At 40.1% G+C, this 24,274-nt stretch overlaps 1 protein-coding gene across 1 annotated transcript in view; it reads left to right on the top strand.

Moving 5' to 3' along the window:
• Irs1 (insulin receptor substrate 1) overlaps window positions 1-23,827 on the top strand; it is a 53,381-nt gene extending 29,554 nt beyond the window's left edge. The window contains exon 2 of the mRNA XM_003474619.5: window positions 19,231-23,827. The gene's annotated coding sequence lies outside the window, so the exon portion shown is untranslated. The remainder of the gene's footprint in view (window positions 1-19,230) is intronic.
• Window positions 23,828-24,274: the final 447 nt, after the last annotated feature.

Raw genomic sequence — 24,274 nt, forward strand, 5'->3', positions numbered from 1 at the left:
CTACCCACATGATCTTTGTTCAGCTTTAGTGAAGAAACAGATTTCTTTGCATACCGAGGACGTTCACCATGTTATAGGAAATGCTGCAGAGTTTTGGAATGTGACTTTTTTCGGCAGCTGTTTAGTGGTTAATGGCTCCGGACACTTGCCAGCTGCCGTGGTTCTGCCATGGTTGTTTGGGATTATGTCAAAACTCTTGAAACTTTAATTTCCAGAACCTAATATTTATTTGTGCCTCTATTAAATACAAGCATTGTGCTTAGAACTTTGTTGCAAAACTCTGAAAAAGTTTTATCTGGACAACATGTTTTGCTTCCTAGAAAGAAATTTTCCACTTAGCAACACAGCATTGTAAAAAATTCTAGCAACCGTATCTCCCAGTTATATACATAAGCATTTAGAATTGCTTCTCAAACCACATGAGTGCCTGATACATGTTACTTGCTATTTGTGAGTTTTCTTTATGCCTGATCCTTGTGTCTGCTCCCCCATACCCCAAGGAAAAAGGCAGTTTAGGATAATGGAGCTTATTTTTTCATTGTTCTTGATTGGCCTCTATAAGTCATATTCTGGGAGAAACAAAAGTGAATGTGTAATTGCATAGCCTGTTTTACTCCAGACTTACTGGAAAAAATAATTTATAATAGACAATGAATATTGCTAGAGGAATTTATAAAACTTCTTCAAATCTCCCCCCAAAACATAATTTCCTTTATGTTTTATTTCTACATTTCTGATAGTATGTAATTTAGTCTCTAAACATATCTTAGAGACTATTGTATATCATCACACTCCTTTGGAAACAAGGAATCAGAGTGGATTAGTTGACTCATTATAATTATTTCTGTATTATATCACAGTCTGAGTAAAATTTCTACCACATCTAAATAATCACGTTTAGATATTCAGACTTCCTATTGTCATAGTATAGGTAACTATAAATTGAGAAATATTTAGGCTGAAAGGTCATATTACATTCTGTTTCATGTTTTGAAAAAGATACTGGGTTTTTATGACTTTGAAATGATTTTTATAAGTACTCATATATGTGGTCACGATAGTCGGCCAGTGTTAGAGCTGGTTTCTTAGCAATGCATAAGGTTTACATTTGTCTCTAGTTCTTCAAGCATTATTTGAAACTATTTGTGCTATAATAGAACATTTCATCTATATGGTATTCATCGACCAATGCAGTGAAAGTAAAAATAAAACAGCTTCCATGCATGAATCCTGAAGCATGAAGAATGGTTTTCTGAATTCTAATTGGGTCTGTGAATCATTAGGGAAGGAAGCTCTGTCTCTGCTTTTCAATTTATTTCTTCCCCTCTCATTTTCATTTCCTTCAGATGCAGAGCGACTCAGAATTCTCTTGACATATAGGTATTATGCCACATTATCAATTATTGATTGATTAATATCTGTCCCATTGATGAAAAGTTATATTAGAAATTTGGGGATTAAAAAGTATGGTATATTCAATTAATTATGTGCAGTTAATTTTTATCAAATTTTTTTATCTAAACACATTACTTTTATTTATACCTATATTTTATCTAGCATTTTGGCAGAATATTTTTTGGATATCAAAGTTCAGGGGGTAATTTTGTAGAGGGGGTTAATGCAAGTGTTTTCTGAAGTGTGTTTCACAGGATGTTAAAGTAGTTAATATGAGATTGAAAACTACGTATCTTCTGATCCTGAGTGTAGAAAATACATGATGAAATAAACTTTCAGGGCTCTACTATGAGATGGGAAACGTCAAGAGGGCAGTGGGTCGTGAGTGCTTTTGACCACAGAGCTGCATCTCTGGGAGCTCATGTTCTTTGGAATTTGTTTTGGAACTGCTGCCTGAGTGCTGGGATTGGATCTCCAGCTGTGTTCAAGCTTGGTATCACCAGCCATGCTACAGAAGCAAAAGATTCCTACTCTCTGTGTTGGAGGTTTTGCCAAGGTACAACTTAAAGTCATTGTCAGAATCCCTTAATTACACTACTTTATAAATAGTCACATGGATTTGTGCTGCTTATATGGGCACTTTGTCATTGAAAGCAAGCACACAAGCATTTCATCTCACTTTGGTCACTTAATGGTGGATGGCCTGTGAAGGAAAGGAGTCATTCTATTTAAAAGGAGATAGCTGTGTTCTGTCTCAGCTGTGTTCATATTTTTTTTTTTTTTTGTCTTTTTCGTTTTTATTGGTACCAGGGATCGAACTCACGACTGCCTGCTTACAAGGCAGGAACTTACGCCGCTGAGCTAAATCCCCAACCCTGTCTGTCTCAGCTGTGGACACAGGGTCTGACTTCTAGTTGCTAAGAGGTCATCTGATTTAAGAAGTTTCTTCTTTTCCCTACTTACACCCTAAAAGAAAGAATATGTTGTTTTCTCTTATTTATCCTCATTAAAATTTGGGAATGCATTAACACTGGAGTGCCACTTTGAATGTCAAGACTTTGACTTGGGTGTGGTATCACATGGCTGTAATTGGGAGGCGGAAGCAGGAGCATACCAAGTTTGAGCCCAACCTGGGGTAATTTAGCAATTTAGGTGATCCTGTCTCAAAGTAGAAGAAAAAAGAAAAAATGTCAGAGCTTTCATTCAGCATGAAGACTCTAGATTAAATCCTCCAGTTTTCAATACGTCTGCATGCATGCACACATGCACACACACACACACACACACACACACACACACACACACACACACACACGTGGCAGAGCTCATGTTCAAGCGTAATCCTTGGGGATTTTTGAGACACAGTGATTCACTGACAAGAGTTCTTTTACCTCCTTCAGTGGAGCATATATTTTGAACCACTGAGGTCAGTAATAACTATATTTTAACATCAAAACTTTCTCAAAAGATGAGTTAATAGCCAGGCCATGCTTATAATCCCAGCACATTGGAAGCAGGTTCAAGACCAACCTGACCTGCGTGGTAAGACCCTGTCTCTAAAAAATAAGAAAAAATACCTGAGTTGATGATCCTCTATGACTTGTACCTTAGACATGTGGTTGTAGGATAAACACTTTCTTGTGAGTGCAGGGCAGCAAAATCTGCCTGACCTTACTGGTTCTCTTACTACTGATAATGATTCTGCTGCTCCTCATGGAAGTTGGCTTAATATTATGTTATTTTAAAATTTAGGCCAAAGGTTAGCAATGTAGCATGTGGTAGACTGCTTGCCTAGCCAGGACAAGGCCCTGAGTTTGAGCCCTAGCACCACAAAGCAAACCAAGTGAGCAGAAAATCTTAGACTGTACCCAGGATGAAGAATTTCCCTTTGAAAGGACTTCTGGATGTAAGTCCATGAAGTCCTTGAGTGGACATTGTGTTTCCAAGATTTTTTGGGCCAAGTGTTGTTCTTTCGATCATGGAACAGGCATTCTGAAGATGTGACTGTTCCTTGTCCTCCTGTCAACATGCGTGGTCCTGTGGGAGGAGGTCCATGTTGGTGAGGATAGCTTGTTCCTGGCTTAGTGTTTTGATGCTTGAAGCCAAGAATTAAAACCTGAAAAAGTCAGATGAGGAAGGTGTTGGTATGAGGCCATCAGTTTGCTAAGCCTGTGTATCAGTAATGAGTATTTATGGGTGGCATGAATTGAAAGGGAAAAGGTATTTTGGGGGAAGAAAACAAAAGTTCAGAGAAGGGAGAAGGTGGAAGGAACTGGGAGATGAAGAAGTAGACCCCCAATAATTGTATCTATTTTCATCCAGGCCTGGTATACCCACATTCAACTTGAAAAAGATTTTGGGACCATCTTGACTTGTTAAGCCAGTTGTATCTTACGCTGTAACCAGGGAGTATAAAGTCAAGCTTGATCCCATTTTAAAGGTGACCTAGGTATTTTTGATTTTTCTGCAGACTGAGATAATTAACACACTAATTATAGCTTTCAATTTGAGCCATTCAGCTCAGTGGCTGCCAACTAGAATAATGTGCACAAACTTAGCTCTGTTGATATGTAAACTGTGTCATATTTTAAAGCTAACATCATTGTTTTTCCCCTTGTCCAAGTACAGCATGTTTTGATCTACATAGGGGATATTTTTAAAAAGTGGATGTCTCAAGAATGTAAACAATCAGGAAGGGAGGTACAGCTGTTTCTGATTTACTTTTTAATCTGCTCTTTCATGGCTTCTAATGTCAAAGGACTTTTATTTACCTGTTACAGTGTATGGTATATGACTTTATAGTTTTTCTGGTTTTTATTTTGGCTTTCTAAATAAAGAATGGAGGAACTGAAGGAAAATTGTGGGATAAAAATACTCCCCACACACACCATGTCTACCAGGTCTTGTACCAGAGGCAAGGAAGCAGCAGAGTTGCAGCTCTTAGGGTGAAGAGAAGATTCTGTTTGATAGGTCAAGGACTGTGAGGCCTCACACTTTACCTTTGGCTCTGTTTGTTTGTTGGCATCTGTTAGTCACACCCAGTGGCTTTGTCTGCCACTGTCTAGACTTCCAGAAATGAGAGATTGCATTTTTAGTCTTTTTACAAGAGGATACATAATAAGAGATTCAAATGTGCTTTTCTGATGGCAATCTTTTTAACAAATTGTTTTCCAGAAGGAAGGTGTTTCTGATATCCAGGTGCCTATTATGTGGAATTTTGTTTTAACTGATTTTGTTTAGATTTATCAGCATGACATTTCAGTATGTAATTTCTCATTACCCTATGTAAACACCAAGCTTACCCTCTGTTTCCTTTTATAAAAATAACTTTGTGTATTGCAGTAAACTCTATTTAGATAAAAGGTTGGACAACACTCCCACCCATGCTTTTTATAGAATTGTCTATAAATTGGTGGTTAAAGTATAGACTTTGAGTTTTGGTTGCCTCTTTTACTAGCTATAATATCTCAAGAAATTTACTCATCTTTTCTAAACCTCAGTTTCTTTGTCTTTAAAATAGGAGCAGGAACATAGCCTTAGTGTTGTCTCAAGGACTAAATGAAATAGTACACTTTAAGACCTTGCAGGTAGCCCAGTTGTCTGGTGGCACCCGACTATAATCCCAGCACTCGGCAGAACGATGGCTGTGAGTTTGAGGCCAGCCTCTGCTGCAACATGAGTCCAAGGCCTCCTGGACTGCATAGTGAAACCTTTTCTCAAAAATATTAAAGAAAAAAAGATCTTTAAGGTAGACTTGACATGTAACCAGTGTTGGTGAAAACTCTAAAATTGCTATGTGTTAATGGGTTAATTTAGATTTCCTCAAAATATTACCTCTCCACAAAATATTTCCAAATATTTAGGGATGGAAGAAGATACAAGTAGTTGAAATTACTTTTAACCAAGTTATATGAAATTTATAAAAAGCATATGATTACCTATGATTTTCTTATAGGTTCTTTTCTTAGGACGCATACGCATGTAGAGAGTTGGAGATTTAAAAAAACTCCAAGAACAATTTAGTGAAGGATGTTAATTGTAAGTATTCACTGTCTCAGAAAAGTACATTTTATGGCGTACCTGGGATATGGTATGACTCCCATGGCTGTGCACCGTTTCGCCTTGTAGCTAATAAAGCATTAAAATGTGCATTACGGAACTTGGGGTGCCTTAGAATTATCCTTTTAGTTAGGAACAGTCCATGTCAGATGATTCACAGATGGAAACAAGTTTATATCAATATAACACCTATGTATTCAGTGGTAGTGTAAGACCTGTGATATCATAAGAGTGTAATTCTCAGTTTCAAAGGCAGGGTTCTTTGAAGATCTCCACTTTACCAACACATAAAATAGCAGAGGAGGAAAATCAAAGTCAAGAACCTTCTTTCCCCCTTTAGAAAGTTCCTCTTTCTATTGCCCCCACCTGTTACAGTTTCCAGTAGCCTCTCTCTACTAGATAGAATCAATTAATTATCCTATAACTGGTTGTCAAGATATGTGCCTCCTGCTTTATACTCGCTCTTGCATTTAATTCTCACAACTCTTGAATGAGTGAGTATTTTATCACCACTGTTACTCAGAAATTAAAGCTCAGTGAGGTCAATGAGATGTCCGAGGTCCCTCCGGGAAGTAGAGCTGGGTCCTCCCTCTGATGAGTGGCCGCATGACTGTGACGGCAGAAAGTCCCTTGTGGGAGGTCTGCATTCCTGTTGCATCCATAGCCCTGGGTAAAATGTGTTCTTACTCTGTCCCAGCTGGTTAGGAAAACAACTCGTGTGAATTGCGCGGCATGTGAATTGCACAGCCTGGCAGTGGTTTTGGAATTAGCTCTTAGGGAGTATCTCTGGCCACATCATCAGTTTCCTGCTGCTTCCTGAAGTCATTAGAAGCTTATGCTGGCCTTGTCCAGACTTCCCTTCCAGACAGTAAAGCTGCACCTCGGTGTCCAAGCACAGAGGCAGGCTGCGTGGATTCAATTGCCATCAGATAATTAAGGCCGGCCCACTGCTGTAAAACGTCATGGAGACCGAGGCAGAACCTTGTGACTGGTTTCTAAATAAGCAGGACTGAAGGACATGTCTGTTTGCCTTCCTGTAGAAATTGGGACCGATTTACTACTGTCTGGTAGCCTGAATGGAAGTTATTAGCATACCCAGGCCTTCCTTTCTTACTTTTTAGTAAGCAAATTTTGGTACTTTCATATCATTATGGTTTTGTTGCTTCCGCTGATATTACAAAATGTGCTACTTCTGGACCGCTGTCTACAAGCCACCGTGGCTTGGGAGATGAGCTGTTTGTGCTGGCAATCATTATTGCTCTTAGAAAAGACATTGGAGGGAGAATTAATGCTCAGTGGGAAAAGGGAACCTGTTTTGATATCCCTGTTTTGATGTTTCAAATTTGATGAAAATGCTGTAGACTGTTGTGTTCATTTAATGTTATTTCAGTTCTACTCATTTAGCTGGGGTGAGATCTGAGTTGTCAGTGTGACGGCTCTTCCTGTTTGCTAGCCTCTTCATAAAGAGAGGGTGTTGGGAATTAGGTTCTGATTGGTGCTTTGTGGTTCTTCTGATAAAAGGTGACTGTAGGGCAGATGTATCCATTTCCTGAGTGGGGAGGAATGCCTGCTCATTTTTGTCCTGTCACCTAGGTCTAAGGCATTCAGCCTTCCTTCAGTTCCTCTTGACTGAGACCTTCAGGTGTCAAAGTAATCAGTATTCATTTCATTAAGAGGTAGGGATGCACTGAGTCATTTTCCTTTCCCCAGTCTGGCGGCCTCAGGCTCCAAGTCTTCTTCCTTTGACTAAACACAAAGTAGTGTTAATAACCCAAAGAACAAAGTATGGAATAATCCTTAGCTTTTGCTTTTTGTAATGAAAGAGACAGAATGGACAGGATTGGGTCATGGGACTTCTATGACGTGGGAAGATAAAGACGGAGGGATAGTGTTCACGGGTCCTAAGAGAACTCTAACAGCATTTATCTGGACAGGAAGTCTGGGTCACAGTCAAGTCCATGGAAAAGATCACCAAGATTTTCAGGTTTGATTCATTTATTATCTGTCGTATCTGGTGGGCACCTAAGTAGATGGTGGCTTCAGGTGACTTTTGAGCAGATTTAAGCAGAGCCTACCATAGGGCTCTTAATTAAGTGTTAATTACAGTCTGCTGATGTTTGATAGAATAAGGTAAGGTTGTGTGGCTCACTGTTGCTGTGAAGGCACTCTGTCAGCATCTCATGCTATAATCTGGAAAGAATAGAGGCCATTGTTTTCTTCATGAAGTCAGGGACCACAGTAGCTTGTCTGGCCATATTTTAGGGTGATTTGTTATCTCTATTACTATTTAGGGTTCATTCTGAGAAACTTTGCATTCGACCACCTGGAAATCCACTTGTTCACTAATATTAAGAATTTTCAACCCTGTCTACTCTCACTGATGATGCTTTATACACCCACTGCCTTATTATTTTTCTTTAAGGTTACATTTAGGCAAAACAGACCTAACGATGTCTTCTTAGGCACTACTGCTACTACTGTATGTATGTGGCACTTCATGATATCACTTAGGAACAAAAGAAAGGAAATACACACTTTTTCAGTTTCTACGAGAGATGTTACATGTAGAAACAGTAACTGGGATTCGTATCCCAGTGTTGTCTGTTGACTGTGACTGTTTATTTGTTTGGTAACAGATCATCTTCTAAGGTGGGTGTTTATTTCATAAAGTGAGAAAAACCTCTAGGAAATGACATGCTGATTTAGGAGAAGTTTCTTAGCATGGCTAGTGAAATTTACTGTGAAAAGTCAGCTAATTCTGGAATGGAGAGATCTAATGCTTCAGTTTATTTTCACTCCCAGGTGACTAGGGGATCCAGCACATGACCAGTAGTCTCAAATAGCATAAGTGTCCTCTCTTTCCCACTAGCCTTCTCTCATCTGTAAGTTTTGTAACTGATTGGGAGGACCAGATGTTTTCTCTGTTTCATTAAATCAGAAAGGACTAGGTAAGCTGGGGAGATACGGACTCAGGAGTCATATGGGAGTTTCCTGGTGGAGTTGATCGTTTTTATGGTCACCATAGATGGAGCAGCATCATACTTCCCCAGCCTCTGTGAGGCGGGCCATCGTACCACCTACTGATCTCCCCTGGGAAGTCAGCGCTTTGCTGTAACCTTGCATTGAAAGTTCCTGTTTTCCTCTGGAGGAGAGACAGGAAAACCTAAGCCTAGACTGGTTACCTGAATTACTTCCTGTGTTCGGTAAAGGCATTAGGAGAGCATGGGACACTGCAGAGGTTAAGTCTTTGATGATTGGGAAAGCCCAGTAGCAAGAGGAGGAACTCATTGGAGCTGTGAAAGGTGGTAGTGGCAATCATAGAGATACAGGAAGGCCCCAGAGCTGGAACTGTAGATACAGACCCCCCCTTCCTTGCCTCACATTTGTGCTTAGAGTTGGTGTGAAGCCCAGAAGCAATGGCCAGGCTACATTTGGGGCTTCCAGTTAGGAAAAGTAATAGTTCCAGAACTGGATTGTTCAAGCCCAACCCTTGACATTTCAGAGCCAGATAATTCTGTGTTGCAGGCGTCTGTCCTGTGTATTACAAGATGTTTAGTATTCCTGGCCTCGACCCACGAGAAGCCAATAGTGCCTGCTCCACCCTTAGCCCAGTTCTACCCAACAGCGTCCCCAAACATTGCCAAATTTCCCCTGTGGGGCACAGTTTCTTCTGCTCACACGAACCGAGAACTGTTGATTTAGGGATTTAGCATGCTACTTGGAGACCACAAAATGTCTATAAAGAGCAGGAGCTTTAGCCCCACCAACATGTTCCAGCCGAGGTATAGCTGGCTGCTAAGCTCTTGGGCCCTGGTGGGCCTCAGGGTGACCCTACTTCTCTCCCTTGGGACTGTGGTACTCTTAGAATCACTGTTTTAGTTCAAACTGCTACTGTAATCAACAGCCCACATTCAATTCTCCCAGTTCTAAAGGCTTAGTAGCCTGGTGTGAATGTGTTACTGATCCATTGTCTGGTGAGGGCCCTCTTTGGTCTACAGATGGCTGTGTTTTTGCATCTTCTCCTGGGGGAGCAGAGAGCAAGCTTCCCTGTCCATTTTTTATGAGCGTACTACCTCCTAAAAGCACGCCGGGTATTTCAGCTTACAGGGTGGGGATCATTCAGTCCCATAACAGCCACGGATAAGAATCTCTTAACATAGGACCCTGGATGTTACCACCTCCTGATTAAGAATTGGGCACAACCGTCCACAGGAATCTTTCAGTTCAGCCAAGCTCAGCACCACAAGAGGCCATGATGCAGTTTAAATTCAAAATGCTGTGAGGCAGTGTCCAAGCAAATAGCAGTTTCCAAATGAAAAAGAAAGAGGCCAGGATGTCAGAGAGTGGAGAAAATAAGAGAGAAGCTGGAGTGAAGCAGAAGTAAGACTTGGAAGATGAAAGCAAAAGAACAGGAGCTTTGGGGTCAGCGGGTGAAAGGTCAACCCTCTTTGTCAGTTGGGAGACTTTTACCTCTTTATGTGAATCAGTAAAGAAGGGTTTGCAGCCAGTCAGAAATCTATAGCATTGTCTGCCTCAAAGATCTTTGAGCTGCAAGCAGTAATGTGGGCATTATCAATTATTTCAGATTTTTTCCGATTTTTTTTTTTAACCCATGTCTTCCAGCTGCCAACGATTAGAAGTACATCTGGCAACAATTTTGGTTTTTCAAGTTACTCTGGCAGCGCTGACTGGCTGGATCACCTCCTGTTCAGTTTCTACAGATGAGAGATTAGGGAAAAGAATTTGGGAACAAAAGCCACCCAATTCCTCCCCCACCCATTATAAACATGCTTTAGAACCTGGAAATAGTGCGTTTAAAAAAAAAAAATCTGACGGAACATCCCTTTAAGCCTATTCATGTGATTTCTTTGTCAATGTTTTCACATGTATTCTAAGACTTTCATTAGCAGACTTAGAAAGGGCAGGGGACTTGGGGCTTCTACTTTCTTCAAGCAGTAGAAGTTGCCTTGGAGTGGAGTTTCTGTAGGTAGCATTATTTTGAGATCTGCTCAAAGATATGTGAATGCTACTGTCTTAATATTTAAGTTGTTCTTTTTGCTGTGCGGGTAGGCAAGTCTTTGTATAGAATTATGTTATAAGTGCATGTTTTTAGCATCACTGCTGCCACCCATCCCTTTTCTTTTTGTTCTGGCATTTCCCCTTGTTACTTTCTCTCCAAACTAACTTTGTCTTCCCAAGATGCATCCCAATTGGCTTCAGCTCCATCCCTGGCTGGCATTTGGTCTGTGGATTTCTTCTTGCTTTCTGGTTCCACTATGGCGTTTTTTTTTTTCTCCTGGCTGATATGTTTTCAGGTTTCAGGAGAAGACCTAGTTTTTAATAACAATGGTTACAAAAAAGCTAATGATTAAGGACTTGCTTTATGCCAGGTACAGTGACAAGAACTTTTTGTTGAGTCTCAGTAATAACCCTGTATTATATTGATATGCCGTGTTACAGATGGAAGTCCTGGAATACAGGAGAGTGACTTGCTTAAAATCATGGAGCAAAGAACAATGAGAGGGCAGATAATGGAAGCTGCCTTAGTTCCGCTTTGAATTTTAATTTGGATATAAGTTCCGAGTTGAAATAGCCTTTTAAAAGCCTTATAGACATGCAATTTTCGTTTTCAAAGTAACCATTTTGAGGTTGAATTACCTAAATTACATTTTAGAACTCAAAATTGCATAAAGGTTACTCACCAGTCAGGTATTGGCAGTTCGAGGGAAACACACATTTATTGCATTACTCTCCTGCTTCATTGCAAGCGATAGTTACAGCTTCTCTTCAACATGAGCCAATGCATTTGGGTCCTCGCTTGGCCTTCCGAACTCTAAGACAGTGGCGCTGTTTTCCATGGTCCTTGCCACTGACTTGTGCTTAAGAATCACTCTCCTAATCCAAAACTCTCTGTGACTTGCAATTCTTTAGGAATGCTTAAAGTGAAAAGAATGAGACATGTGGGTTGAATACATTTGAACAGTACTGCCATGCACTTATGTATTTATGACCAGTTGGAATTGCTTTCAGAGTTTTTTTTTATTAGATCACTTTCCTTTCCTTTTTTTAAAAAAAAAATAATTCCCTTGACCACCAAGAATGAGAGATAAATTCTTCCCATTTTCCTCCTGATAGTCTCAAAGCAAGGAGGAAGACCAAAGCTAAAACTTCTTCATTTGTGACTTAAATGATAGCTTCCTGGAGATGTTAGCTAGCTGGGTGTCATGGAGAAAGTCTTCTACTGTGCTGAGCCCTACTAGGAATTGTTTGGGCATGACCTTCTCCTCCAGGAGGAAAGTTTAATGACCCAAAGGAACCGATGTGAAGGGTGCACTGCTGAGGTACTCTGCAGTTCCTTTTAAAGATGCTCGTTCAGTTCAGTAGATGTTTCTTGCATTACCAAATTTTTCCATAAAGCCAACTCTAACCCATGTTATCGGGGACTCCGGCTAAAGCTTGTGGTGAGTAGGAAATAGATTAAACACAGGTTTTCCTATTTCTGCAGCTGCCAAAAGTGATGTCAGCGGTGTTAATGATGCTTACCTCAGTTCTCTGCAGACCAGGGCCGTCTGTGCAAACGCCTGCTCTGTGCCTGGTTTGTGTGCTATTACGGAAAAACTGATGGTGGCTGAGAAACAATTGAGTAGCTGGACAATTACTCAGATGGACAGTCAGGCACTTGCTTCCTTGAAGCATTTTGACTCCAGGGAGATGGCCAAAATGAGACATCTCTTTATTGTGTAAGAGAAAAATAAAGGCAGGACTGTAGCCCTGTCTGATTCCCTTTTGTCTAATTACAGAAACAATGGTGCAAGCCCTTTTGACTTTTTCCACCCCACATTGTAAATGAAGCTGTGATGTAATTTAGGTCTACTGGTTTGTTTCAGAGCCAGACCTATAAAATCTGTGTCCTGTGTTCCGACCATTACAAACAAAACCAAACCCAAAGCCAAAAGGTGAAGTGATATTGCAATATAAACCTCAGAACTGGAGAGTAATTCACCATTCCATCCCTATAGGAACACGCTGTAGAAAAATGCCCCTAATCTGTGCAAAAGGACTGACCTTTCTGACTTTCTTATTTAGGTAGGAAGACTGTTATATCACTTCTGTGTGTTCTTCTAACAGGTTTATTTTAATTGAACTCTGTGAAAACTAAAGCTTCCTGTCTCATGGTTATTAAAATGTAGAGGGATTTTTTCCCCCTTGAGTCTTTGTACCTTGATTCTTCAATACGGATGGGACATGTTGTAATATTGGTAAAAAGATCAGAGAATTTTTGGTTTAGATAGCAGGGCTTTTATGGCATGGACCCTATCTGTTTTTTCAGCCTGTTTTTGTTGATATTAAAAAAGGGGAAGTAACTGAAGTGTAGATATGGTTTAATTTAAAAGATTTCTGAATGTGTTTTCGGATTTCCTAAATACATCATCGATGGAATACTTTTAGTGATTGAGAAGTGTGTGTCATTACCTTCTCATCCCAAACCATCATGAAACATTTCCAGAACCGCACCCTGCCTTTGGAGCTGGGCTAGGAGAAATCCACAGTGCTGAAAGCTTTCATCCCAGTAGGCCACAGCGAGAGCTGACAAGCGTGATCGCCGTCTCCTCAGTCACTCCCATCTTCTTTCCCTTTCATAATCCGTGTGCCTTTCTTCATTGGTGGTCTTCTGGAATCACCAGCCCTGCCAGAAGGGCTTTCACCGCGACAAAAGGGGAAGTGGAGCGAGATGGCCTCTCACATGCTGGCGTCTCTCTCCGAGTTTCCTTCCTTGGCAACCTGGCAGGTCTGGCTGGCAACCTTGTTATTCTCATCAGCGCTCTTCTATGTGACTCGGACCGGCAAGACTGCTGTTTAAGCAGCTCAGTGAAAGCACCGGCTTGGCCAGTCGGTTGCCCTTTGCCACTGATGACCATGAAACCAAATCTTTCCAGCCCAATCATAGCCTGTTTAAAAGAAACTGATTTCCTTTCTTTAGCTCGGATAGCTTTCTCCTTTCGACATCAAGTAGCTAACACCTTGGTCTTACGTCTTAGCCCAAACTTGGATTTATGTGTTGATTTTGATGGTGGTGATCACAGGATTTTCCCCACCATTAAGTTTTGGTCTTTTCCAGAGCTCCAGCTTGCCCCCACACTTCCCAGCTTACCTTGGGAAGAGCACAAAATAATCCCCTATTCCAGACTTTTGAAAATCACTACTTTCATTATGAGTGATTGCATAGCTCATTCTGCTGACTGTGATAATACTACTTCATCTCTTGACATTGTCCGTGAACTCAGGTGACAGAGCTGAGGCTTGAAGCCCCCCAAATTCCTTTAATTAGAGTTTCCTAGTGTATCAAGTAATGCAGTGGTATCATTTATGCATCTGAGACTTAATAGTGTGAATCTAAAATGAGGAATACTCATCTACTCCCAGAAATACTTGAGACTGATGTTTTTTGTTTTTTCTTTTCTTTTTTAACTTACTGGGCCCATTTGCCATATTTAGAAATGCTAAAAAACAGACTATTTTTGTAATACTTAATAAGGTGCTATATTAATGTGTCGCTATCCTAGAAAACACAATCAATTTAAATTAGTGGTACCATGCATTAACTACAGTGGCGTCAGGGACATAGTTCAAGAAGTGACTTGTGGTGGTATCTGATGGATGCAGTCATGTGAGACCAGAAATGAGGAGATCTGGGGAGACAGAGTAAAGGTGAAGGCCACAGGTGCTGTGGCCAGCATCTTGCCGGATACGACACCATCTTCTGGCCTTTCCCATCCCTCCACCTTTATTCCTTCCTGTTCTAGGGAAGGGAACCTTCTCCTCTGAGAAAATTCTTTCTCATCTGTGTTCTTTCAAAATTTGTCTGCAACATTCCCAGAATGACTTAAGCTTTTTGAAAACCATTTCCAGGAAGCCAGAGGCTTTTCTTACTTTCTAACTGTATATAGTGAATTGAGAGGATGAGAAAAGAATTGAGTACTAGTAAAGTTTGAAAAAGTGGGTTAACATTTTGAATAGTTTCTCATCACAGATTTTTAAGAATGAGAAAAATCTGATTATGATTTGAATATTATTTTCCTTTCCTATTCAACATTTTTGACATTAAGTGTGGCTTTCAAAAGTATAGTCCCTTCAAGTTAATAATGAACTTACAACTACAGATAAATAGTGGTTTTCCTGGGTTGGCAGGAATTTCAAATAGAGCTTATTTCTTCTTTGTGTTTCCCAGTATTTTGTACATTGTCTGTATTATACTGAAGATATCATTTAAAAACAGCTATTTATGCGAAATGAAAGAAATAAGATACTTTGATACATTTCAAGTGAAGGAATTTAATTATATGATTTTTTCTATCTGAATCTACAGTATAAGATTTCAAACAATGATCTCCATTGGAGAAAAGCCATTGCTACTGTTATTTTTTAAAACACAGTTGGGTGAGGAAACTTTTCTTTTTGTCTCCATTTTAGAATATGGCCATAGTCAAGCAATGTATAAGACTGTACTGCTGTTCTTTGGTAAGAATAGAAACTGCTAGTAATGTCCTGATCAGTTACTTACTACTATGTTGCACTGGACTCAACAAATTGACAAGTTGTGAGCCATGAAAATACAGGATAAAAACACTTGCCAGTGGTTTTGACTAAAAAACACATTGCTGAAAGGGTACAGGTCTTTCCACTATATATCTTTGTAACTTTCACAGATGAAACTAGGCTGAAGCTGTGTGGGAGGAAGCAAATGCCTTATCTGTTTTTCAGCTCTGGTAAGCATAGTTTAAGTAGTCTAGAAGATATAAATCCCTACTGGATGCAATAATATAATGATCCATAAGTCTCAAGTAGCATTGCTCAAGTGCTGACTTACTTGATAATGCTTTAAAATTATATTTTACATTACTGGCAATGGGATTAGGTGGGTTTTATTTTACCAAGAGATACACACAGACAGGTACAGTAGATACTGAGACGGTGATGAATTTTTGTCAAAATGTAGTTTACTGCTCCTAAGTCTCGTGACAGGTGCATCATATTTCTGGGTTCAGGAGTTATTCCCCAAAGATAGAACTAGAGAGGACGAATCACAGAACATCACCACTTGATATTTGCACGGTGTCTTCTCTTAAAGAGATAGTTTGCTTTTTTAACTTCTAGTTTATGCATGTTACAGATGAGCTGCTGTATTTGTGAATCACTGTAGTAATATTGGCTGCATGTGATTAGTGTCTGCCATTCAAAGTTGTGTATGTAAAATATGTTGAATGCATGTATGTCTGTGTCATCTTCTTTGATGCATGTTACACTGTTTATCATTGCATTTATATTTGTCACAGATACTTATTGAATTGAATGATTGCAGGAAGCTAGTGTTTTTCTTTAAGCATATTTCTCAATGAAAAAATGTATGTATATAGCTCATAGCTTTTGTTCAAAAGCATTGCTTTATTCAGGCTCAGTCTTCCTAGATTGCAAGCATGTGGAGACAAGGGGTTGGGGAGAGGAACTTTAGTCCCATAAAGCATATTTTCAGTTCTGTTTATAAAGTCATTAGACTTCCTTTCCAACTAATTCATCAGAGTGACTGTCATGAACAGCTATGTTTTTGGAACTTCAGTTTTGGAACTCTTTTGCTTTAGATAATACCTCACTGGGAACCATTACCCTGCTTAATCAGCCTCTTTATTCACCATATTTAGCTCTCAAAGCTTTTGGGCTGTCTGCAAAGATCAAATATGCTCTCTAAGGGTTCAGGCTGGCTCCTATAGAGACCATTCAAAAGAATATGCCCAGGGCGGTTACAAAGAAGGAATGGGAACTTGAGAAGGCATTCCAAAAATGCTGCAGACAATGGCTACATGATTGGAATGAGTGTGCAGCCCCCAAGGTGGCCGCTGCAGAACAGATCCCACAGAGATGTCTGTTTAAAACCCATGTCATTTTCCTGTAGCTACACTTGACGTATGTACGCACATATGCAGATGCGAAGTTCAGATATTCCATTAAATTGTTCCAGGCCTCTGCTCCCATCCGCGGCCTTCTGTTCCCACTCCTCATATCAGGGTTGCCTCATATACTTTACCTCTTGCTTTCACTGTTTATACATTCCTAAGTCTCTGAAAAGCCAATAAGTGGTATTTATGCCTGAGACAAACGTTGATCACGATGTGTGATAAAGGGCTTTTAAAAGTGGTAGGTGAAGGGTTTAGATAGAAGGTATACGGTGGGATTGCTATGTCCTTTGATTTCATGTTCTTTGAACATAGTTCTGCAAAATTACAGGGATGGCTTCCTAGTGGCCCCAAACAATAGATTTCAGCCTCATTTTCCTCTTTCCTCCCAGGGCCCCCAATCTCTGCCCTGAGCATCTATGCAGGTTGGCACGTGTAAGTGATAAAACTGGGTACAGTTTGTTCTCGTCCTGAGCTGTTCATGCAGCCTCCTGGATGACAGTCATACAGAAAATGAAAAACATACTGTGTGCCATTTGCTTTCCCTCCATTTTACATCTGGTATTTCTTTGTTTGTCGGAGCCCTTTAATACAGCCTGCCCTTTCTGCCTAGTTTTAGGCCCAGAGCAGTGATGGCCAGGTGTAAGCGTGTATGGATCTTTGGGTAGAAACATTGTTGTATGAGTTGAGAAAAACTGGAAAGGAAACGAAAGCCCTGGAGCTCCTCGCCTGGGGAGTTTCCCAGGAAGGATGGGCTTTCACTCTTAGAGACCACAGGAAGGAAATCCATTTCTCGGGCAATTAAAGGGATCAGCCTGGAATGTGTGTGTCAGTGTGTGTGTGTGTGTGTGTGTGTGTGTGGTCTCTTTTTGTAGTACCAAGAACTGACCCCAGAGCCTTCCCACTGAGCTATATCCCCAAACCTTTTTCTTTTCTTTATTCTGAGACAGGCTCTCCCTAAGTCACCAGGTTGAGTCTGAACTTGTGATCCTAACTGTCTCAGCCCCCAGAGTGCTGGGATTACAGGCCTGTACCACTGTACCTGGCTTGTTTGTTGGTTTTTGCACTGGGGACTCTGTGCCAAAGTTTTATTAGTAAGTAAAATAATAGTCTGTTTACCTGCCCTTTAGAGACAGAGTTAATATTTTAAAATAAACAGAAACCTCCTCATAAAACTAGTCTTCATTTGGTAAACTTCCACTCATCGGAAAGCCATTACAAGTATGTAAATCATGGATGCCAATGAGTCAAAGCCAGGCTTGCCTCCTTCAAAAGGAGGAGAGAGGAAAAAAGTTACATTGGTCAACGCTGCTGGTTATGTTTGAAACCACTGCCATCCTTGTAGCTCACGTGGGTCTTGATAGTATCTTGAAGCAAGTCCTTGTTGTCCCTCTCATTAGATAAAGACCTTTTGGCTCATGCATCAAAGTTTTCCACCATCAACCCAACCTAGATCTGTGGACTTAACTCCTTATGTCCTTTTCCAACTATGGTGCAGTGCTGGGAAGCTGCATCCTTCTTTTGACTGGCCTATGACTACTTTATGCCCCTGGGCCTTGTTTAATCATGCATCTACAGAGAGACATACGCTATGTTCCTTTTATTTGTGCACTGTGCATTATTGCTATGTGGCAGGTCTTGGGTTAAAATCTAGAGATACAACGCAACAACACAACTCCTGTTCCCATGTTCCCATGTTACTCTTTTCCTTCTAATCCAAGCCCAGTGTCAGCAAGGCACTTGTTTTATATTCTTGGCTGGAAGTATTCATCCCATCCTGCATGCATGTAGGCCTTTTCTCCCTCAGTGCATGTATCCTGATTCCCGTCTAGTTTGCATTCTGTCTGTGTATACGTGGAGCTTCCCTGCCTTTCTAGAATTGCTAGAAGGCAAGCCCTATAGCAGAATTCAACTTTGAATCCTCCATTGTACTTAATGCAATTATGTCTTTATTCCACAAGTATTTATGATTATCTTACTTTGTGCCGTGTGTACTGTTCAAAGCACTCCATAAATATCGATTATGTAATAGATAACTTTTGAATGCATGAAAAATACGAACCTTTGAGGGGAACATCTAATGTAAGCTGAAAGATATTTTATGAAAGCTGAAGATATTTTATGAGGTTGAAAAAGAGGCTTTTCCCTACGGGGAGTTATGGGTAATACCCATTTGAGGGCTGTCTTCTTGGATTGCAGTGAGAAAATCCTGTGTGCTTCTGCCTGAATTACTTGTTTCTATTAGACCTAAATCCAAATCCTTTTCTTTACTTATTTAATGATTAATAAAGTCTGCTTTGCTTGCAGCTCCTTTTGCATCTGAAATTCTCGTGTCATACAATGTCACATTAAAAATTGATTTCAGATTTTGTAATGTTAAGCTCTGCAACTTCAAATGCTAAAATCTGCAGTTGACTTTTAACTCGGAGAAGACTGAGCACAGACTGTCTGGGGGTAACCTGTTCACCACATTTTGAGGCACTTTCACACATTTGCTATACTGAACCTTTTTGTTGCAATTATAACACCAAACAGTTTAATATTTCTTTTTTTCTTTCTAAGCCTCTGAAATGTCCAGCTCACATCGATTTGTTTACTGATTTAATATTGACTACTTTTAGTGTGTGATTGCTTTAGATGCTTGCATTTTGAAAGGAAAAAGACAAGGTAAATAGAGGTTGTTGATTTTGTTTAGGTACGCAGTACTGACTGAGCCTGTAATTTCAGTTTACCCAGTACGGCCCCCTTTTAAAAGGAAAGCTTCCTAACTTGTGACTGACTGTGTGTGTTGAGATGGCGATGATTTCTTTTTCCTCTTCCTTTTCAGAATGAAGACCTAAATGACCTCAGCAAATCCTTCTTTCACTCATGGGTACCCAAACTATTTCATGACTCACAACCAGGACCTCACATCTTCCTCCTCAGTAGATGGTACGATGCATCCATTTCAGTTTGTTTACTTCCTAATACAATCCTCAGGAGTTCGTTGACTGAACTGCACGCTCTATATTGTGCCAAGCAAAAAAGAAGAAAAAAAATTTTAAAAAAGCACTGTGACACCAAAAGGATGAGTCCGTTTGAACTTCATCATGAACCTTAAGGACCTAGCTGGCCACAGTGAGCTGATGTGCCCACCGTCATGCCCCGGGAGAGGGGTCTCCTCTCGTTGCATTTACAAGATATGTTTCATCTGCTGCTGAAACTGTGTTTGACAAAGCATCCTTGTAAATTATTTCATAGAATCCTGTTCACGTTGGGTGGAGAGAGTATGAAATATTTAACGTAGGTTTTGATTTATATGTGTAATTTTTTAAATGAAAATGTAACATTTCTTACAGCACATCTTGTGTTTTTTTTCGTTCTTTCTTTTTTTCTTTCTTTTTTTTTTTTTGGATGTGGAACTGAGGTATACAATGTTCTGTTGTAAAGAGTGGAACAGATGCTTAAAACAAGGCTAGAAAGAGTAGAGTAGGGTATGATCCTCATGTTAAGATTGTAATTCAGAAAAATAATATAATAAGAATCATAGTGCCATAGATGATTCTCAATTGTACAGTTATATTTGCTGATCCTATCTCTTGTAATATAAACTTGATGTTGAGCTGAGTTCCTTACAAGAATTAATCTTAATTTTGTATTTTTTCCTGTAAGCCAGTAGGCCATGTTAATTAAATTGAAGAAGGATATATTCTACTGGGATATTTTCAAGTGTCAGCTGAAAATTGGCTATTGAATGGAAGAAAAGGAAATCAAAGTCTTCCATTGTATATATTGTAAAGACAAGGCGACCTGGGTGATCCCGCCAAATCAAAAGCTCTCTGGAATGAACAATGTGGGTGTTTGTAAATTCTGGAAATGTCTTTCTATTCATAATAAACCAGATATGTCGAGCTTTTCTTCTCTCCCCTCCCCTCCCCAACTTCTGTAAACTTCCCACCATTTTTTTTTTCTGTGCACACGTTATGATATTTCATTTCCTGCATATTGTGAGAAGGATTTTAAGATAAGTGAGTTCTTGCTAAACAGATATGAAAATCCCAGAAAAAAAAAGTTTTAAAAAATAATCACGATCAAGGGTATATGTTAGCATCTTTAAGACCCTTGTCTCATGTTTTCTGAGAACTTCAGCGTTATATTTTGTAACTGAATGTCACTGGCCCATTTGCCCTCGTGGGTGCTGGCCTATTATTGATCAGTTAATAAAACACTGCACAGTGAACACATAAAATCATGATGACCTGCTATTGAAGCATCAGACTAGCAGTAAAAATGTTAACCCTTGTTTGGAAAGTATACAGAGTGTGGAATTTTTCCTTATAAAACAGAAATGGCAGTGAACACACTTAAAGATATTGCCTACAGAATTTTAAATCCTTTTTCTGGGAAGCCTCCTAAAGGTTAATGGATTAATGCAAATATGAGACTCCCCCTGAATTGGTGAACCTCTATCTCAGCCATTGCCAGCCCTGCTGTTGAGAGGAGCAACATTTTAATACCTGGGAAAGGTTGAGCCCCAAGTGGGGCTACAAGGAAGGGGCCGGTATTAGAGGGCATTGCAGTGGCTGCTGCCCTGATTTGCTAGTTGGGGAGCCCTGCTGTACTCGAAAGGAAGTGGGGATAAATGGAACCTCCATGCCCTAAGACCTGTGTTACTGCTTATTCAACCAGAAAGCATGTACCTCACGGACTGTTGTACAATGTTCATTGTTGCGGATTTTAATCATTTGCATGCTCATCAACTTCTAAAATAGGTCTGTAGTCCTATGAATCTATTGTTTTCTAGGAACTTGCTGAATTACATCATTTCCTATAGTACAAAACACCATCAGTTTTGAACATCTGATACAGATGGTGGGGTTTTTTTTGTTTTGTTTTTTATTTTTTGCTTCTTTGTTAAAAAAAAAAAAGCCCTTCTTAGCCAAACTAATTTTTCAATTTTTTTAAGTATTCTGATTCACACTGTTGCTAGTGTAAGAATGCAATCTGTGCTGCTTTTTTCCATTGAGGACTTAAGTAAAGGGAAAAGGTCCCACGCATTTTCTTGTAAAGCTGGTTATTATTTCTCAAGGAACCTAGACTTTGAATATGTATTGCCAAGATACCTCTGCATGCAGGATTCTCAACACATTTTGGTGAAAACAAAAATGAATAGACTGGAAAACCCGTCTTTTGGTTTCTATACCTAACTTTTTGTTGAGTGAAATAATCATAAAGGTAGATCTTATTTAAGCTGCTTCTAGATGTACCTGAGCTGGGGTTGATGGCGATATCAGACTTTACTGATTTAAAACTGGAAGTTGCTGGTACTCAAGCCCAAAACCCATGCTCTGGCTACTCTCAACAGTTTACTATGAACACATCAGCTGCTAAGTCCATGTGTTTGGTTCCTATTGCAGAGAGTTGGCTTTTATCTATTTCAAAGTATTTGTAGACCAGCCAACAGCATACATTATGGGGCTTCTAGTGACCTCTGGTCAATCTAGAAGTTAGTGGCTTTTTCTTCAAGAGATCATCCTTTCACAGAATTCTTTCTTAGAGACTAAGGCAGAGTTTAAAAATTCTCCTTTATGAAAGAATGAATGTTTCATGGCTTTGATGATATCTTCATTCTGGGCAAAAACATGACCCAAGAACCAGCTGGGAGCAAGGAGAATCCATTAATGATCGACCACCTGAGTCAATAATGACAAATCAGTACTGATGCTATGTTTGTGGCTATTTCTTGCTAGCTTTCAAAGGTCAGGGACTCTCTTGACTAATCTAATGACTAGCAAATAAAATAAAATCCACTCAGAATCAATCTAGCCAAAAGTAGAGTTTCTTTTTAAACATTTCTTTGCCTTTTGTCTTCTAGCAGTCTTTTAAATGTGACACGAAGTACTATAAAACAGTTTTGCTATACTGTAAGACAGTCTTCTGCAGTACTGAAGCCCTGTTTTATTCATTCTTGCATCCTGAATGCAATATACCATGTGATTGGAAAGTTCCATTTTATTTACTACAGGTGTTGTAAAGGTGGAGAGAAGAGACTAATGTCCCGCTGACAGTAAGAGCCATGAAATGTAGGAAGGCTATGAAATGCTGTGACACTGGTGACCGTGAGTGTGTGTCCAGTCTCACGCTGCTCTGACAGAGCTCTGTAGGTCAGTCCATCACACAGGGAGGCCCTGAAACCAGAGATAGAGAAAGCGAGAACTTGACTGAGGTAGAGGAAAGGACCCACTTGGAAGCCATGCAAAGAAGAATGGGTGGAAAACAAGCACACACTCAGTGATTTCTTTGCAGCAAGTGATCGGAGTTAGTGTTCCCAGGACAGGGCGAATGTTAGAGCTGATGCACTGTACTGTATGGGCTATGAGAAGTTCAAAGGGAGAGCCATGCTCTTTAGAGGGCGTGTGGAAGTCTGACCTTGCCTGTACTGAAACAAAGGCCTCCACCAGAGCTGTGTGCTTGATACAGAAAGCAAAGTCAGTATACCATTCAGGGTTTAATGCTGGTGCCTTTAGCCATTTCTAAAGCCAAGATGAGATTTTCGAGGTCCTTTCATACATAGCTCTATAAATCTGTCTTCTAAGGGTCACTGCAGGATGTGTGGGTCAAAGAGTATGTTGGGCGTCTCACTGCTTATAACCAGAGTATCAGACTAGATGCTGGGGAGAGGTTGAATTTGGGAGTGTTTGGCTGTACTCTTAAAAGATTTGTTATTCATAAGCAGCACATAATTAGCTAATAAGATTAGAAAATGTATGACTTAGATGGAGCACTGTCTTCCTTTCCTAGCTTGCCATGGGCATTTGTGCTGTACATGCCAAGAGATCCGGTGTGTCAGCCTTTCACCGTTCGCCTGGCATTGAAACCTCTCATTGCTTCTGCTGTTCTTTCCCCCAGTGTTAACCAAAATGCCATATAACAGGATGAATTCGCTACGCAGGAAAACGTCCGTATTTGTGTAGACACCATTAGTGCCCTTCTTTCCTTTTAGAAGTTTGCCATTGGCCTAAGAATGTAGTTCCCAGAACAATTTTTTTTTTTTCTTGCAAACCACTTTCCTTACACATCTTGGCTACGGGATAGGCCAAATGAACTACATACATATTTTCATTTTCTATGTGTGCAGTTTGGTTTATCATCTGAAGATGGTGGTGCTGCTCATGGTGCTACTTCATCTGTGTACAAGAGACCAACGCATGGTCTGTATTGCTACCAAAACATTTTCTGTATATATGTGTATAACATACGTACTGTGTATATATGTAATGGGTACGAGGCCAGGTTTATATTTTTTATTTAGAAGTGTTTCACTTTTCCAGGTTTTCTTTATAGTGTTGTGCTTATTTTCCTTTTCTCCCTCCTCCCCCCGATTCTGTCTGGTACTTAGAACTGTAGTGTCTTCATCGTTAATTAAAGAAAACTGTCTAAATGAGTCCACGGATGTGAATGTTAGTGATCCTTACTGTCTTTGATTATGGGATGTGAAACAGAAACGGGGCCTTGAGCTGGATGACAGAGGTATGTATTATTTAGTATAATTTTGTAACTGATTTTTGGAACAGAGCTTTGCCTTACCTTATCCCTTTTCAGTTGTTTTTCAGTGGTCAAGTGTGTAGAGAAAAAGACTTCAGATTTTAAAGCTGCTTTTCTTGGTGGTGGTACCGAGGGAGAAGGGAGTGAGGAGAGGGCTCTGTCCTCTCCATTGAAACACTGATGCTCTGCTCCATGCCTCGGGAACCTTGTCAATCTGTAAGGTGTATATAGGTCCCCTGCTGAGATGCAGGTTGCTGTTCTGAGGTCTGGGCTCAGGCCTGAGAACCTGCATTGCTAACCCCTTCTCAGCAACCAGGGCCACTAGTCTGGGTCTGCCAGTGACCCTG

Source organism: Cavia porcellus, unplaced genomic scaffold (genome assembly GCF_034190915.1).
Source record: "Cavia porcellus strain 051 isolate PalLab524CR breed Dunkin Hartley unplaced genomic scaffold, mCavPor4.1 scaffold_26, whole genome shotgun sequence".
Lineage (NCBI taxonomy): Eukaryota > Metazoa > Chordata > Mammalia > Rodentia > Caviidae > Cavia > Cavia porcellus.